Source organism: Amblyomma americanum, chromosome 8, assembly GCF_052857255.1.
Source record: "Amblyomma americanum isolate KBUSLIRL-KWMA chromosome 8, ASM5285725v1, whole genome shotgun sequence".
In the NCBI taxonomy this organism is placed as follows: domain Eukaryota; kingdom Metazoa; phylum Arthropoda; class Arachnida; order Ixodida; family Ixodidae; genus Amblyomma; species Amblyomma americanum.
Window position 1 is genome coordinate 104,308,758 of NC_135504.1, and position 18,714 is coordinate 104,327,471.

An 18,714-nucleotide genomic window follows, 5' to 3' on the forward strand; every position below is an offset into this window, starting at 1 on the left:
ATTTCGTGTTAGTATTGTGTTGATATTACGCTCATATTTTATGTTTATATTGCACGTTCGTCTGCCGACATTGCCAGGCCGAGTCCCCCAAGCCACTAGAGACTTTGACAGGCCCGTTTCATTGCCCCGTACACGTTATGTGCTATAAAAGATTTATTATTATTATTATTATTATTATTATTATTATTATTATTATTATTATTATTATTATTATTATTATTATTATTATTATTATTATTATTATATTTATTATTATTATTATTATTATTATTATTATTGGGTAACCTCGTAATAGCATTACGACATCTGTAGCATGGCGACGACGTAGAGAAATAAGAAAAAAATATGTAGTTTTCAGGAATTTCACATCATGGGTCACAACATCACCGCTAACAGCGTCTCACCGCCATCAGATTAAGCAGACGCACTACTATACGCACTATGGTGCAAGCGTAAAACAGTCATCGCTGTTTGCGAATCGAAAGGGCGTAATGAATTTAGACGTATTAGTTTTTGTAAATGTAGCTAGTTCCTTTACAACTAGATTCCTGTTATTTGTCCATATAATCGAAATTTTATATCCACTCAGAAGCGAGTAGGAAGCGAACGAGAAACCAACATAAACGACACCCACTCAAGAGACTGTTTATTAAAAAAAATGCTTGCAGATATTTTAAACCTATTGGTTGCTTTCTATACCTCGCTGCATTGTCTTGATCTTAAGCTGAACCCTTTTTAATAACGTAGAGGCTACCGAAAAGGATTCAGCTTACGTTAAGGGCCACGGAGCGGGCTATGATTAACCTATGGAAGGCTGATGATGATTGGATGCTTGCTTTTCCCGGTCCCTAATCAAAAGTCAAAATTTTTTCTTCCTATTCCCTAGGGGACTAAAGCAGAAACATTAATTTATCGAGTGTACTTCGAGTTCTCGCTGTCCTAGTGTTACCTGCTCAAAATGAGCACACTGCGTAGATCGTAGCATAGACAAGTTAATAACAGAGATTTAAGAAGAAAGATCACGTAGTGAAATGCGTCGCCGAAAGAAACCACGGCGGACAACTATGTTAATATTAGTCATAGTAAAAATATATTTTTGTTTCTACGCGGTGTGCCGAGCTTCTGGCGGTCGGAAAAAATGCATTTATTTACGCACGAAGCAGTTAAAGCTTTTTGTACAGAAGAATGACGGCTTGAACCATAGAGAAATGATTGGCGGTGTAGTCTTTCATCTGGTATCCATCACCAATTAATGTTATATACTCATGCAATTTACGTGCATGATCCACAAATTTTGGCACATTATTTATATTACAGCTTTTTCTTACCCAATTAACCCCTATTTTCGCTGATCAGGGTAATTTTCGTTAAAACGCGTTGTTTTTCTTGGGCTGGGCATTTGCGAACATTCAAAATTTTAGTCTTCAATTCGATCGACTGAATTACACAAATCGTACATGTTCAAAACTACTCAATGCAAATCGAATACTATCAGAATTTTTCAAGTGATTCTCAAGTATTTCGCGTGTCGTTCAAAAAACGGCTTACTGTCGTTCTTCTGGAGGACTGTTTCACAACAGGGATAACGTTGCCTCTACGGAGCACGCTGCGGCGGTCAGTCAGTGCAGGAAAGAGGGTTCCGCGCAGTGACTCGGTCCAATCGTGTTGGTGAATTCCCAATGCTTTACCAATGGCCTTGAAATTGGGCGGCAAGACGGAGCTCAGCCGGCCTTAATTCCGTCGTACGATCGTTTTTTGAGTGAATTCCACACGTGTGCAGACCGCCCGTTTTCGGCCTCCGGGCGGACGTTGGGCGGAAAGGTGTTGTATCATCACATTGCTGCTTGGGAGCCAGCCAGATGGTTCCATCGTTCCGATTGGCGCTCCCGGCAGTGCCTGTCGTCTAATCGCGTGTGGCGGTACAGGCATGTGCTTGTAGCAAAACACGCAGATATCTTGCAGAAAAAAAATACCCGTATTAATTGTGGCGTACTCGAGACACCCGTTGCGCCAACGTTTTTATTGCTGCGGGATTTTCGTCGAAGGTAAAATCATGGTCGGCTGTTATTGCATGGATGTCGGTGCGGCCGATGCTGACGGCGGCGAACCAACTAGATCGTGACAAAACTAAAACATCGCAGGAGAACCTGATAATCTGAAGCGATGTTGTGGGTAATGATGTTTGGACCATTTCTATCCAGGAGCCTGATGAACGCGTCACATCGCGACCACGTTCTCCTTTTCGTTCGATCGCTCGGTTCTCACAACGGTCTACGATCCGCTAAAATAACAGAAGACTGCCCCTTTCAAAGTTACATTACAGAATAATGACGCAGTTATAATTAAGAATTCTCAATCGGGCCAGGCCTTAGTACACGCTGCTAACGACGGTCTGTATATATAACCGGGATAACCTCATTTTTCAGAGTTATTGTTACAAACTAAAACTTTTTAGTCTGTTATTCAAAACAGCACACTGTAGTGTTTTTTGCATTGCTGTCAGAGAAAAATAATTGCACTTGCAGCCTTTCTCAAGCATTTGCACTGTAGTTGTCACATTAATATGTAAGCGACCTCCTCCCCAGTTCCGTACAGTCAGCTGACTGTTAGTGCAAAAGACATGCTTATCTATTTATTATATATGTTGGGTGTGCTTGTGTGTGTGTGTCTTAATTGTGCATGCATTAAAAATTCACATTTTAGCATACTGTCAAACACAAATACAAATGCACATGAGAAATTATGACGCTTCAAACTATTTGCAACAAGTAAAATCAGTTGTAATTAAAACAGTTATGCATTTCACAGAACAGTGACAATGAAGCAACAATGACTTATTTTCTATCGTGTTTTTCGGGCCATTACTAAAGCGAAAACAGAAGTAGCACTTTGTGCTGCCAAGGGACTTAGACGTGCATCACTGGGCTAAAGGGCAAGGCTTTGTTGTGCGCAGTGACAGCGGTCCATCAGGTTGTCCTTTAGCATTCCTTCATGAGCTCATATTGTAATTGCACAAGCCAGACTACAGCGTTGATAACAAGTTCTGCTGAAGGCCATGTCATAGTTGCCATGTACAAAACAAGCTGGCATATATTCTGTGCAACTCCAAAGAATTCTAAAATGGCACTGTGAATGCAGAAACAAGTGGGTGCCTTTGTATTGCATAAAAGTCTACACATGCCTTTTTTATTAAGATAAACAATGAGATCTGGGAGCCAGTATACTGGATTACAGGTAGAGGAAATTCAAGAAACATTTTAGAGGGTTTAGGTGGCAACAGCTCCTGGCTTTGGCTGGGAAAAATAATTTGTGTAGTCAGGGAAACAGGATACGATGGTAATATTATCTGGTTATCTCGAGCAAACACTAACGTCTCAAGCAGAATTTGTAACATTGGATTTCCAGTATGTGAGCTATGATGTCGCACAATAAAAAATTACGCCATTTAAGTATGTGACAGGCATATACGTTCTGTTCTCTCGTACAACTTTAAAGCAACGTTTCAGAGTAAAATGTAGAATGACTGAATGTAAAGGTCACCAGTAAAGGCTAGCCAGCAAAATTGATCATTGCTATCTGTTAACTTATGTTTATGCTAATCAAAACATGTTGAATTTAAGAGTGTATTATTACTTGCTGACTATCATCATCTTCCCCAAAATACACCTATTTAACAGCCAGTCTGGTTTTCAAAGAAAGAATTTAACCGAGGAATCAAGAGGTATCACAAATATGGAAGAGACCAATATGAAGTTAGGCCGAAGAATGCCGAAACAAAACCAGAAAAGCAGTGATGGCTCTTATCTTTACTCTGTATTTTTTTGCTGCAACTTGAAGTTCATGGCCTTTGTGTTTAAGATGAACCAACACCCCTGTTAGCACTCTCCTGAATATTTAGAAGTCACATGCATAAACATCCTTTTGTACCTTTTTCATAGAGCCACGTTATTTTTTATGGCGCTAGGGTATCTATGGCCAAAGAACGCCATGACACAAGGTATTTTCGACTTCTCAAGGTGAAGTCAAAGACCCACTTCCCAAGCATTTAACTCTAAATAAGCCGAGCACCAGACTAGGGATAGACTTGTACCAGTTGTATAACCGGTGGGTAGCTGTCGGCACCTGGGGTCGTACCCCGCACCTCCGGCATGCGAAGCGGGTGGATGATCAACCACTTAGCCACCGCTGCGGCGCGTAGCTGAAGAGACGATAAGAGAGTAGCGACAAGGAAAATCTGGCCCACATAGGCACAACAATGCATGCTTAGCTTTTCAGTGCATGAGTTCAGCTGGCTAGACCTAGCCATTGCAGAGTGTGAAAGTTAGCCTATATGCAACTGTATACTGCCCGACAAAACTATTCTGTAAATCTCAACCAATATTACTTTAAATAGACTGCGAGCAAAGCTCTTTCGCTTAATAGAGCATTGCATTTGTTCGCCAAGCGGAGCAAGCGGCTAAGCACTTCATCAGAACAATTTCTTTTAATACTTCTTATACCTAAACAGTACTAAAAGACAATAATTGAGGGGTGAGCTTTAGCATGATGGGCCAAGTAGGAGCTTGATGAGTTTGTAATTTAGTAATAAGAAGTAAATAACCATTTGCCTCCAAGCACATACATACAGCTACAAAAGAAAGCGTTGTAGCTATCCTTTGAAACCTTATGGCTGCACTTAGGTGAATGCTAATGAGTAATTACTCCCTTATTACAAATCTTTTCCGACTTAAAGAAATTACCTAAATCAGTGGACGAACTTTATCATTTACTAAGTGGATTTCTGCAGCGACCAGCTCAAAGGACAAGAAGTAAGTAAGACTTGTGAGGTTGAAGGCCGTTCCAGCCTTTCGTGGCAAAAACAAAAAGGATTCTTGAAATGCAGTGGCATGAGCTAGCTGAGGCACAACAGTACGTGTGCGGCTAGTACAGACAGAACCATGAGTAAGAACAGATGAGTTGTTTACGTGACGGCAAAGAGTTAATAAAATCCTGCAGTTTCTGTACGACAAGAACGAATTTGAAGATTCACCTCTAGTGCTTTGCCACTGGAGCTTCAACAATAGTCTGAGAAAATAAAACAAGGGCTAAGGTCTGAACTCATCCTAGGATTTTACTTAAGTTAGGTTTGTGCCATGTACCATTAGAACGCCCAAGCTTGTGGCACACAGGGGATTTGAACGCAAGTAACTAGAAAGACGGCGACTCTAATTAGATGGTATGGTATAAATATGCTAGGTTCTGGACGGGTGTATAAGGATAATGACGCGAGACTGTGGTACACTGTGAGCCATGGTAATGGCTTAGTGTTTGAACCAGTACACATGAATATACCTTTCTTGGTAAGGATTTATAAGTAGGTAAAATGTAGTTATGGTGAGAATAGAAAGATAGTGTATTCATAGTAACATCAGCAAAAGGCCGTTCAAGAGGATGCAAATTGTTGTCTAGGAGGATTGAAAAACTGGTATTTATTTCAAGATCGCAGACCCCTTATACTCATCAGTGAAGGCATGTAACAAAACACTAAAGGGAAAGTCATAATATAGGTAATAAAAAGCTGAGCCCCAAGGTCAGTGTCTAGGGGGACGTCCAAGAATGCAGCAAAAGGGAAGATGCATAACTAGAAAAGGGAAATCTGCCGACGACAGGCTGTTTCAGCTTGGATCTAGTTTAGAGCTATTGGATACAAGTTAAAGCACGAGAAAACCAGCCTTACATAAATATGCGAATCACATGCTTTTTCAAAGCCAAGAAGAAAGCATCCAAAGGAATGTTACAGTCAAGGCGCATGTCGTGAAGAACAAGAGCAAGTTGGTTATTGCAGGAATGTTTTCGAAAACCTTGCCAATTTGAATCAAAGAACTTAATGGGCCAAAACAATCTAGCAGGGCAAAAGCACAAAATTTTTGTTGATTTGCAGAACATGTCAATGGCACAAATAGAGACATAGGTGCTGAGCAATGATGGGTAAGAGACATATAGGGTCTAAGCTATGATGAGTGAGACACGAAGCTCTCTGCCCAGCTTGCACTAGATATGCGTACACCCTGCTTCCTGTTCTGTTGATGCTTTCTGCAAATTTCACAAAACTTGATCCGACCTACGCAGCGAGGTCTTGAGGTAGAGCGTCCGCCTCGCGTGCAAGACTACCGGAGTTCGAATCCCTGTGCCGTGAAATTCTGCACCGTGTTTGAAAAAAAATGTGCATGTCGTTGAAATTGCATAAGAAGGTTTGTGGTCGGGCCTGATCTCAGTGACCAGAACCGACAATGCACCCCCTCACCAGAACAAGATTTGGCCACTCTGGTATAGTACTTGGCCACAAACTTATATGAACAAAGCAATTAATCCTCGGCCCTTAATCCCCAGCGCCTGCGGAGCAACTGACCAAGGCAGAAGTCAGGCCTGTGGCGCTGAGGAGAGTGCTAAAAATTTCTGGCTCGGACAGGTCGCTATTAGAATCTGAACCTGGCAACGTTTAACGCTAGAACCTTATCTAGTGAGGTTAGCCTAGCAGTGCTGCTCGAGGAGCTAGCGGGCGTTAATTGGGATGTCATAGGGCTTAGTGAAGTTAGGAGGCCATGCTGGCTGCATACAGTACTAAAGGACGGGCATTCTTCATTAATCAGGATATAGCTGGCAACGTGAAAGATTTCTATGGTATTAACAAAAAGGTGGAAGCTATCGTAAATAGGCTTAATACAAGGTACAAGCAGGCCTAAGTGGCTACATCGAGTCATGACGACCAGAATGTTGAAAGCTTTTATGAAGACTTGGAATCGGCAATGAACGAATTAAAATCACGGTACACTGTACCGATTGGAGCTTTCAATGCGAGGGTGGGCAAGAAGCAAGCGGCCGACAAGGGGGTAGGTGACTATGTGATCGGTTCTAGGAACAGAAGGGGAGAATTATTAGTAGAGTTCGCAGATAGAAATTATTTGCGGATCATGAATACTTTCTTCCGCAAACGAGAGAACAGGAAGTGGACCTTGAAGAGCCCCGATGGTGAGGATAAAAATGAAATCGACTTCATACTATGCGCTCAACCTGGCATCGTTCAGGATGTGGACGTCCTCGGAAAGGTGCGTTGTAGCGACCACAGAATGGTAAGGCCTCGAATTAGCTTGGAATTGAAAAGGGAAGGGAAGAAGCTAGAGAAGAGGAAGTTAATTAACGAGCTAGCGATAAGACGAAGAAGGGGGTAATTCAGGATATCGCGGCAGAACACATATTCAGCTTTAACTGAGGAAGAAGATCTTAATGTTCATAGAATGAACGATAATCTGATAACTACCATTACGGAGTGCACAGCAGAAGTAGGTGGTGGGACGGTTTGAAAGGATACCGGCTATCTCAGTCGACGAAAGACCTGATTAAAAATATCAAAGCATGAGGGCGTCTAAGCCTACAGACAGAATAGAAGCAGCAGAGCTATCGAAGTTAGTGGCTAAGAGCAAGGTAGCAGACATAAGGAAGTTTAACATGGAGAGAATGGACCGTGCTCTAAAGACCGAAGGTAGCCTCAAAGAAGGGAAGGGGAAACTAGGCATAGGTAAAAACTAGATATATGCGCGTAGAGACAAAGAGGGCAATGTCTTTAGCAATTTGAATAGATAGTTCAAGTATCCGAAGAGTTCTACAAAAATCTTTACAGTAGCCAATGTAATCAGAACGTTAATGATACAGACAATAGCTTACAATAATGCGTCAAACCGCCTGAAACGAAAGAGGTAGTAAAGGACGCCTTAGGAGCAGTGAAAATGGATAAAGGAGCTGGTAATTAAGATCAGGTAACAGCAGATCTGTTGAAGGACGGAGGAAAGATTGCGCTAGAAAATCTAGCCGTCCTGTATACGGAATTTCTTATCGCCTCGACCGTACCAGAAGCTTGGAAGAGCGCAAACGTAAAGTTAATTCTTAAGAAAGGAGACCCCAAGCAGCTGAAAAATTACAGAACGATCAGCATGCTCTTCGTTGCCTACAAGGCATTTACTAAGGTAATGACTAATAAAGTCAGCGAAACGGTAGCCTTTAATCAACCAAATTATCAGGCAGGCTTTCGAAAAGGATATTCGACAATAGATTATATTCACAATATTATTCAGGTGATAAAGAAATGCGCAGAAGATAACCAACTCTTATATAAAGCGTTCCTTGCTTACGAGAAAGCATTTGCCTCAGTCAAACCTCAGCAGTCATAGAGGCATTGCAGAATAAGAGTCTAGATGAGCCTTATGTCAAAATACTGGAAGATCTATATGTGAACTGCACAGCTACCATAGCCATTCATAAAATAAGCAATGAAATTCCAGGAAGGAAGGGCGTCAGGCAACGAGACAAGATCTTGACAATGCTATTCAGCGCCTGTTTACAGGAGGTATTCCGGGGCCTGAACTGGGAACATCTAGAGATAAGAGTTAATGGGGGATACCTAAATAATCGGCAATTCGCTGATGACACTTCCTTGCTGTGTCACTCAGCAGAACTGCAAATCATGATCGATGAGTTAGACAGGCAGACCAGTACGGTGGGACTTAAAATTAACATGAAGAAAACCACAGTTATTACACCCCTGCAGTGGGTGTAATGAGGCTGATGATGATGATCCGAGTGTACTCTGGTGAACGGGTGGTAATCTGCCATGTTGAAACTGCGCTAAGGGACGATGACAACAGAGCAAGAATTTCTACCCTGTGCAGTGGTGTTTCCCGTCGCCTTTGTTCCTAATGTATATTTAACAGGTCCACAGGGCTCATTATGCAGTAGTCTGTTTAAAAATGGTGTCAGGTAAAACCAATCACTTTTCTTCAACCAACAAACTGCTGTGCCAAACAACACATCCTTCTAAACATCTTCATAAATTTTAAAACGAATGTACTTCTCTAGTCACATAGTTAAATAGGCCAGGTTAATGGCTTTTTTCGTCTTCAGAACTAAAATATAACCATATTTCGTATATACAGCCATGCCTCTCTAGTACAGGCGTCGTTAATATGGACTCAAAGTATTGACAGTGCTTCTAGGCAGAACTTTGTTCAGGGCATTTACGCATTGTTAACATAGAAACTTGCTGATAAGACTGGACAGATTGAAAATGCGTAAGGCTCGTTGTCGTATGTGTTCTTGTCGCAATAATGTGCAGCGGAGAAATACTAAAAACTTTCGGTTTGAGCAGATAAACCAAATGCTGATCGAATCATATACATTTATTACACAGTGGAATTGAAATCGCACTGCTTGCCCAACTCTCTGCACAGACTTTTATGCGAACCTGTGAACTGACAGGTACACCGGCTTGGCTGCTCGCGCACTTTCTGGTTGCCAAAGCAGTTATCTTTCTAGTGTAAAAATCACTGTCGGGGCTCGGCGACTCACATCCTGGCGTAGATTGCTCATTGCGCAAAATGAATTAAGCTGCTTAAAAATAAAACAACAGAACCGCTTTCTTATATTATAACCTCACAGATGCCTGCCCGCAGCCCACAATGCTTGGTTAGCACTTTTTATACAGAGTACACCGCAGACAAAAACAAAAAGGCAATGCTCCTGTTTTAGGCATGCGCGGCGGGCAAGAACAGAGTTAGGCGCCGGAGCAAAGCGGGGCATCTGCTAATGCAAGCAGCAACAGCCATTTCATTCAATCCGAGAAGTAAGTGAATGGGTTGAAACTGAATGCGGTCTCTGCCTCCACAAGTAAACGGTTTCATAGATACTATAGGATACAGAAAGGAAACAACGTCGGGATTATAGAGCCAACCACCATGCAACAGCGCTTATCACATTTCAAAGAACATAAAGAAGCCTCTTATTTTATCTTTGAATGTGTGCAGGAATGGTACTGTCGTGGCCACGCAAATCTATATGAAAAAGTGTGCCCGGAAACCTAGCCGATCACTGAGGAAGGTGCAAATATGCATCTATATGTGAGAAAATAAGTTTTTGCACGTGTAAAATTCAAGGAGGATTAATAAAATTAAGAAGGGAAGCGTTCCACACTGCCGACACAAACCTGATTGTGCTCACTATCGCCGTCTATCAGCAGACAAGTAATCATGTCCGTAGCAAGCAGTCACAGGCAGTTGAAGGTATACCAGATAGACGTCTGCATGTGCATAAATGACATTTCCTTTTCAAGGCTTCGAAAATGTGTTGTTAAACTAACTGGTGCGGCTGACCAAAGGAGTGCATCTGAACAACCGCTTAACACCAGTAAAGCCGAGTTCGCGAGCAGCTCTGCAACAACGGCATTGTGCACACGTCATAAACTTTCGTTCTGCTGATTTCCCGATCGTAAGGGACCGTGAGCAAAATCAACAACACTGCCATGGCCCATGATCCGCTTCAAGCTCACCGCATTTTTCTGATTACAATGGAAACCAAGATCTCCCTTCAACTTCATATTGCCATGCATTTGTCAAAGCAAAAAGATAAAAAAGCAAAGGGAAAGGTTTTCTTAATATATTTATATTTTTCGTTTTCCATCAACACAAATTATGCCCACGTTGATCTGTCGACAGTGTTGATCGCATATGCAGCTGTCACACTTCTTTTTTTTTGGCGTAACATGAAGTGAAATGCTCATTAAAAACATACTGATGAGTTGGCACATATTAGAGATTCTATACTTTGAACTAAACGTGATTTAAATGCGGCAATAATTCTTGTTCGTAATCGCTTTATAGTATGTTGTCACAACCTAAACAGAAATGGTTAGAGAAAGGTTCAGTCGCCCATTCATCAGGCAAATATTTATTGCATACAAATGTCTGCACAACCAGCAGAAAATAAAAAGAAATGACGCTCCCGATGATACATCTACACTGCACACAGATTTTTTTCCCTCAGATTACATAGTGCCGCTGGCCAGTCGTAGCTCGAGCACCCATCATCGCAAAATGTACTGATTGGACACCAAGGCGCTGAAGGATGGCAGCGTTGCTTTTGTCGCCGCAGAAAACAGTCCGGCAGCCATGCAGCCTAGATCGTGCCCCGTCGCACACATGGCAGTTCTGGAGCACAGTGCCCACACTAATCGCGATCAAAATGATAATGGTTAGAAACAACGTCGTTTGATCGCTTCGGCCGCGGTCACTGCAAAGATCGCAACGAATGAGACAAGGTGCTCAACGCCACAACCATTTCAGCATTCGGAAAGCACAGCGTCCGTAGTGAGCTTATCGCAGGTGCACATTTCGCTGCCTTGACGTAAAAAGCGCTCTCTCCGATTGGAATCACGTTCACTACGCGCACACTTGTCACTGTGCTATGCCGCTCATGCACGCACAAGAAATTGACCGTAAGCAGCTTTTACTCGCCGCTGTCCGCGATGATCCTTGCTGGAATTAGGAACACTTGCAACAACCTCAAACAGCTCCATATAAACATTTCGTGACACCGCCACCACGTAGGTTTGTCGTCGGTGCGAAGAGGCGCTCTGTCAACTCCATCAGCGTAGATGATTGCAGGATTCAACTACCGGAACTGTCGCTCACCACTCCTGCCGCGGAGAAGTTCGCAGTCACTCTGAACGCTCGTAATATCAGCATGTGGCTAATATAATATGTTACGCGGACAAAGCTGGTACCGCCTAGGCCTTGCTCTCCAGTTCAATCGACGGACGGCCATCTTGGCCCGTCTGAAGCGAGGCGGAGGGGCTCGAAACGTCACTGACGTCACGGGAAAAGCAGCCAATAGCTGCAGTCTGGTCGCCGGCCGCCCCACTCATGAGCACGAAGGTTTAAATTGACGAACTTTCCATCTGGTCGCCGGACGGGGAAGACGCCTCTTGTTTTGACTGAGAGATGCGTCGTCCGCTCGCTGTGCGGAAGCCGCAAAAAAGCGACCGTACAACAGCCGTTAGCAAACCGTGCCTATACCTGTGCGTTAGCGGCGGTTATAGCTCATAAATATCGTACCTCTCATCAGATTAAAATTAGCGCTGATTCCCTCGCTGTCATCAGCAGTAAACTCAATTTTTCTCACTTGAATCAGGTGATGCTCAAGGAGTTTATACACAGAATTTATATTGCCCTGCCTCCTGGTGGAGATCAGTGTTGCGTCTTTCGACTGTCAAAGCTATAATTTGATTATTTACAGCGCTGCAACTGGCGCCTGTTTGCTTCGCCTAAATATTCGCAGGATTATGGAATAATCCCACAAATATTCTATTCTTATTCGGTTCAATTGGAACTTTAACTTTTCGATTCATTTTCTCTTTGGCTTTCTAGTACACTGTTCTTATTGGATGGCATAGTTAAGCGACCTATTTGTATTCTTTTATTTATTTATTTATTTGTTTATTGTGATACCTACGGCGCCTATTGGGGATATTATTGTAGGGGGAATACAAGGAAAAAATATTTTCTTAGAGATTACACACTATGTAGAAAAGACAAAAAGAACACAAAACAAAAATGCAATACAACGCATCCTAATCTGACAGTAAACAAGTACTAAAAGAGGACAAAAACAAACAGGAAGGCAAGATAAAATTAGATTTTCAAAGAGCCAGCACTCTGTATTAAATTCCATAGTACAGACTTATCCGGAAACAGTCAACTACAAATGGGACCGGACTATGTAGCTCGTAGATGAAAGCTGCGTTGAGAAATTTCACAGTAAGGTAAAATGCATACCACTGATAGTAATACTATTTTAACAAAAGACACATAACCGTATTACAAAAAAAAAAGATAGCGGAGCTGATACAACCTCTTCCAGCAGTTTATTCCAATCATCGACTGTTTCGAGAACGAGTTTTCAAAGTTATTTTTTTTTATTTCTCTTAATTGTTTGTAAATAAACAATTCCTGTTCGCACAACCTATTTCCGCAGGCCAACCTAAACTTATGCTCGGGTCCAATACATCTGCCCTAATCGCTTCCGAAATTCGAAGAAAAAGTTGTGAGAAAATTCGAAGGCTGTTTTTTTTCATTTTGTTGAATTCTCTGATCTCATGTAACTCAAAAATATTCATTGCGCTCGTGCGAATAATATTTTTCAGAACTATGTCGAATACGGAGAAGCTAGCTTTCTTCCCAAGTCGAATGAGTATTGCCCTGTTGGAAAACCAAATGGAATAGAAATTTAAAACAGAAAGAACGTAATGGGATACAATAGAATATTTTCGAGTTTATTCGCCATTTCTAAAAACGTTTTTGCAAAACCAGCATTTAGGCGGAACAGGAAAGGACTGGTGGAGGCACTATAATTTATAGCATTAACACTTTAGCTGTCCAAAGGGGCAACACTGATGTCTCCCAGAAGACCCTCAACACGAAGTTAGTATTTTAACGTTTCATCCGTCACCTAAGGCGCGCAGCAAAAATTCCTTGGGCTGCTGTCGATAGGTACGAAACTAGCGTAAATTCTCAGTTGATGAGAGGAAATAGATTTGCGAGCTCTGGACACAATTAAAGGGCATTAAGGCAGAGTTTGGTTGGCCAACTTGTCTTGATCAATTTAGAAAACCACATGTTTCAGCATTATGAATGCAGCCACACAAATGGACAGCGTCCCTGGTACGGACCCTCCTTCTCATACTGATTTATTGTGGCAGCATGCCGTGTGGCGTCGAATATCGTCCTATTTTTCAACCCCTCTTAGTAAAATATATGGTCTGCTTCATACAATTTTAGCGCCAATAATTCGAAAAACCTCGTAAAGGGCTAGATTCATTTTTGAAAATTTATGTGCTCTGCAGGCACCGAAGAGGGGATGGAAGGCGTCAGTGTGAAAAACTCATTGACCTCATCTGTAAGGCTCAGATATTAATCATGACCTTACCGCTGCTTGTAGTTCTTTAACAGTGATTGAACTTCTCTTGCCTTTTACGCTCGGGTGGCTATCGCAGAAACAGAAAACCTTGCTAAATTGTATTGCGGTCAAAACACATCCTCAAAATGTCACAGGCAAGACAGCGCAGAGCAATGACTCAAATTCAACTCGATACGTTGGGAGAAAACGTTAGGACATTTTTGTGCATTGAAGCAACCCAGCTGCAGGAGAGTCTGTACAGCGGCAGCCAAGAAGATGCATTTCTAGAACAAGGCATTTGAAAACGTCGGGCAGCTCTGTAATTAAGAGCGTGAAGTAATTGTAAGGAACTGCCTATTGCTAGTGTGAGTTGAATTTTCCTTAAGATATCGCAAATTAAACAAACAAGACTCTCAAAACAAGCGACGTGATACTTTGCGAATGTCTCATTATAAACGAGCGAAAAACGAAATAATGCGGCATAATCTTAACCTTTATTGACAGCCTTTCTACGAGTGCTCAAACATGTATTGAGCTATAGAATTGCATAACCAGATCTGGAGTGCGGCCTGATCTCGAGGACCAGAACCGATCACACAATCCCTCACCAGAGCAAGATTTGGCCACCCTGGAGTAGTGTTTGGCCACAACCTCCTGCATGAATAAGCTATCTGACCATCTGCCCTCAGCCCCTAGTTACTGCGGAGCTACGGACCAAGGCGGCGATTTCACCCGTGATGCAGCAAAGAGTGTTAAATCTCTGGCTGCGTACAGGGTGCCATTGGAAACTGAACCTGGAAATGTTAAACGTTAGAACCATATTCATTGAGGCTAGCCTAGCAATGATTTTCGAGGAACTAGCGGATATCAAGCATGGTGTCATAGGGCTGTTTATCACCGATGTTCAACCATGCGGCAGAAATGTGGAGGGTAACGAAAAGTATGCAACAAAAGGGCAACACAGCGAGCTATGGAAACTAAAAAGATAGGTGTAACGTTGACAGACGGGAAGACGGCAGTGTGGGCCAGGTGTCAAAAAGTGGGTATTGACATCATAGTGAAAATTAGGAGCAATGAATAGGCTTGAGCAGGGCATTTAACACGAAGGCAAGTTAACCGGTGGTAGCTCAGGTTAACAGACTGTATTACAACGGCAGGAAAGCCCAGCAGGGTGTGGCAGATAGTAAGATGGGTGAATGAGATCAGATTAAGAATTTAGCATGGTTAGAGTAGCCGTAGCCGGCATATGACAGGGTTAATAGGAGAGATATGGGAGAGGTCTTCGTCCTGCAGGGGCCGTAGTCCGGCTTATGATGATGATAGGACTTAGTGATGTTAGAATCGAAGATGAGCCGTATAAAGCGCTATGATGCGGGCATGTGCTATACTATCGTTTATTAGCGGACAGATGAGAACTTGGCGTGGGATTATTGATCAATCAGGATATAGTTGGCAACGCTGAGTTCTTTAGTACCAACGAGAGGGCAGCAGTTAAAACAATTAGGCTTAATAAGATAGAAAATGAAGGTTGTAAGGCTTGCGCGTCTTGATCTAGCCATAAAAGCAGAGCGTCGAAAGGTTCTATGAAGACGTGGAATTGACAATGAGAAAAGTAAAAAGTCAGAATACACTGCACTGATTGGCGACCTTAATTGAAACGTAGACAAGAAACATGCTCGAGACCAGGCAGTAGGCAACTATGGCATAGGCTCTAGAAAGAGCAGGGTGGAATTAGTAGAATTGGCCGAAAGAAATAAGTTACGGGCCATAAAAACTTCTTTCCGCAACAGATAGAACGGAAAGAGGACGCAGAAAAACATCAAATGTTTGACTAAATATGGAGTAGACTACAGATGCGGCATCGTGCAGGATAATAAAGTCATCAGAAAGTTGTGTTTTAGCGAGCATAGGATGGCAAGGTCTCGAATTAGCCTAGACTTAATTAGGCAACGAAATAAACTAGTCAGGTGGAAGTCCATTAAGCAGTTAGCAGTAAGGTGTTAGCGAGCAAATGGGTTTTGAGTGGAGTGCTCTGATAGGCTTCTGCGGAATTATTACTGAGAATATGCTTTTCGTACACGTGTTTGAGCAATTACCACCGCTTTGTGAATGCGAATCCGTTAATGTCTGAAGCTGGTCCGAAAGCGAGTAGATTTAGAGCCAGCGCCAGCCAAGTTGTTACGTTTTTCAGAGCGCCCTTCTGTGAGGTCATCTAGACTGCTTTAGTCCAAGGGCTACTGTATATTCTTCACCAGTTTTAAGACACAGCTGATAGGAGTCCTGTTCTTCCAAATGTCGAAGGTGTAACGGTAGTTGACCGTCGTCGTCACCGGCTGATTTAATGCAAGAGTGCGGTTTTCGTGGAACGAGGACACTAGAGGAGAGTGGAATTTTATGGCAAGCTCTGGCGAAGAGATGCACAACGGCAGCGGCGCCACGCGCTTGCGGCGCCGGACTGGATGAGTTTGCGGCAGAAAGGAGCAGCCGAAAACAGTTAACTTGAGAACGTATTTCGCAAATGCTTTACCTAAATATTCTTCACAATGAAAAGACCTGAAGAACTGCGTTGCAAACTCGCGTTTAAGAGCATCGTAATCGTTTAGTGAGTTTTTCTGTCCTCTGCATTTTCTCTGTGTCATTTTGCCGCGCGCCTTGTTTACGATGCTTATTAGCGATGCTTATTAGGAGACGAAACTTATGGAAAATTTACACGTTGTCACGATCCAGTTGTTTCTGATGAGAATTTAGTTGTGAGTTGTGTTGCGCAACTGTTTTGCTGTGCAGCGGTCGCTTTTGCTTTTTTTTTTCGCCAGTAATGTCAAATGGCAGTGTAATGAGCAAAGACGATAACGCTCAGTTAATTTCCGTGGCCAATGAAAAAAAAAACGATCTCGCAGATTTTGGAGTACTATGGATGCTATTTCGGCTGCAGAAATGCACTATCACTCTGTAGCAGTGAATCGCTAGATCATCTCGCCTTAGAAACTTTCTAATGTCATCCTCCTTCCGTGTCCAAAAGGTCTGTGTTGCCGATAACTTTTTTGAATATTGTGGCTTTTTCAATGAAAGAAAGCCTAGAATTTAAGGGAAAGTAACCTGTTTTTCATCAATACACCGTACTTTTCCATGCAGCCAAAATTCTAGCTTCACTGCATTTACCTTTAAAGAAGTGATACAGGACCTACTATGATATGACGCCCCCTATGTGATCAATGCGTTTCAACAATTCCTTTCTCGTGCATTTTATTCAAGACCCTTAACTAGTTTTTCCCTTACCCGTCTAACAAACCCTCATGTGTCCCCTATTGTCCAGGCTATTAAAGTTAAAAAATGAAATTATCGTGCTGTAACGTGCCCACATTCATATTCGCAGTTCCTACCTTATTAGCGTCTAACGACCACGTGCGGGTAATTCTAGAGTAACCATGCCCTAGGTTGTTTGCCTGTTTTGTTAGGGCCACTTAGCCAAAATTCTTTTTGGCTCTCTCGTGAATACAGAAGGTGATTAATAAAGGCGCAGTTGACGCCAGAAATAGTTGTTTTACACAATACGAGCTATATATATTTCGTTTTACAATTACTGACTTTTGTGTATTGTTCTCCGGGTAGCACTTTTTTCCAGTTGTGTCCTCATGTGCTGCCGGTTTTGACTCAGTGCTGCAAATCAGAAAAAGGGGCACTTAATGCATTTATAGGAGAGATTTTTATACAAAAGCCGCCTAGTTATCCACTGATCGACGTTCTTCTGAAGCATGTGGACGTGTTCGACCTCGTTCGAGATCAACCACCGCTGATTTAACCTTATCACACCCATCACATAATCAATACCGGATGTACACACCCGATTCGACAGGCGGCTGACCGCGTGTCGCCCTCTGGACGTGAGATAGTTAAAGAACAGGTCCGTGACATGTCTCAACAACGAATTATTCAGGAATGGTCAAGCCCGTGGGCCGCCCCTGTGATCCTAGTGAAAAAGAGAGATAGCACGTGACTATTTTGTGTCGACTTCCACCGCCTCATCACTCTCACAAAGAAGGAAGTTTACCTGCTCCCGCGCGTTGATGATGTCATTGACTGCCTCCATTCAGCTTCCTACTTTTTTTCTGTGGATTTACGGCCCGGATACTGGCAGATCCCAATGCGCCCGAAAGACAAAAAGAAGACGGTGTTCGTGACCCCAGATAAGTTGTATGAATTTAATGTGAGGCCATTCTGCCAATGCAACGCTTCTGCCACCATTGAAAGTTTCATGGATACTATTCTGCGTGGACTGCAGTGGCAAGTTTGCGTGTGTAATCTGGATGATGTCGTTTTCGGGAAGACCTCCTCATATAACAGCCGCTTAGCCGTTCCTTGCTGTATCGAGAGAGCGGTCTCGCGCTGAATTCCAAGAAGTTCCGCTTCAGGCAACGCAGACTCGTTGCGCTTGGCCACCTGGTAATAAAGATGGCGTCTGACCCGACCTTTAGAAGACTGAAGCGGTCAACTGCGTCAAAGAGCCCAAGCCTTGGAAGGAACCCGGGAGCTTCTTGGGACTTCGCTGTTATTGTCAGTGCTTCATGACCAAGGTTTCTGATTTAGCCTACCCGCTCACGTGTCTCTTGTAGAAACGCATTCCTTTCATGTGGGCTGCCGAATGTGATTCTGCGTTTCACCACTTCAAGTTTCTTCCCAACTTGCGGCCCATACTGCATGATTTCTGCCCGACAACTTACACTGAACTTCACACTGACGCCAGCGGCATCGGCGTTGGTGCTGTGCTCATAAAACGCCACTCCTGGATTCAACACGTTGTCGCTTACGCAAGTCCGAAAGGAATTACACCGTGACCGAGCAAGAGTGTCTCGCCGTTGTTTTCGGCGTACAGCGATTCCGTTCTTTCCATTACGGTCGCGTCTTTACAGTTATCACAGACCACCATTCACTTTGCTGGCTTGTGAATCTGCGCGGTTC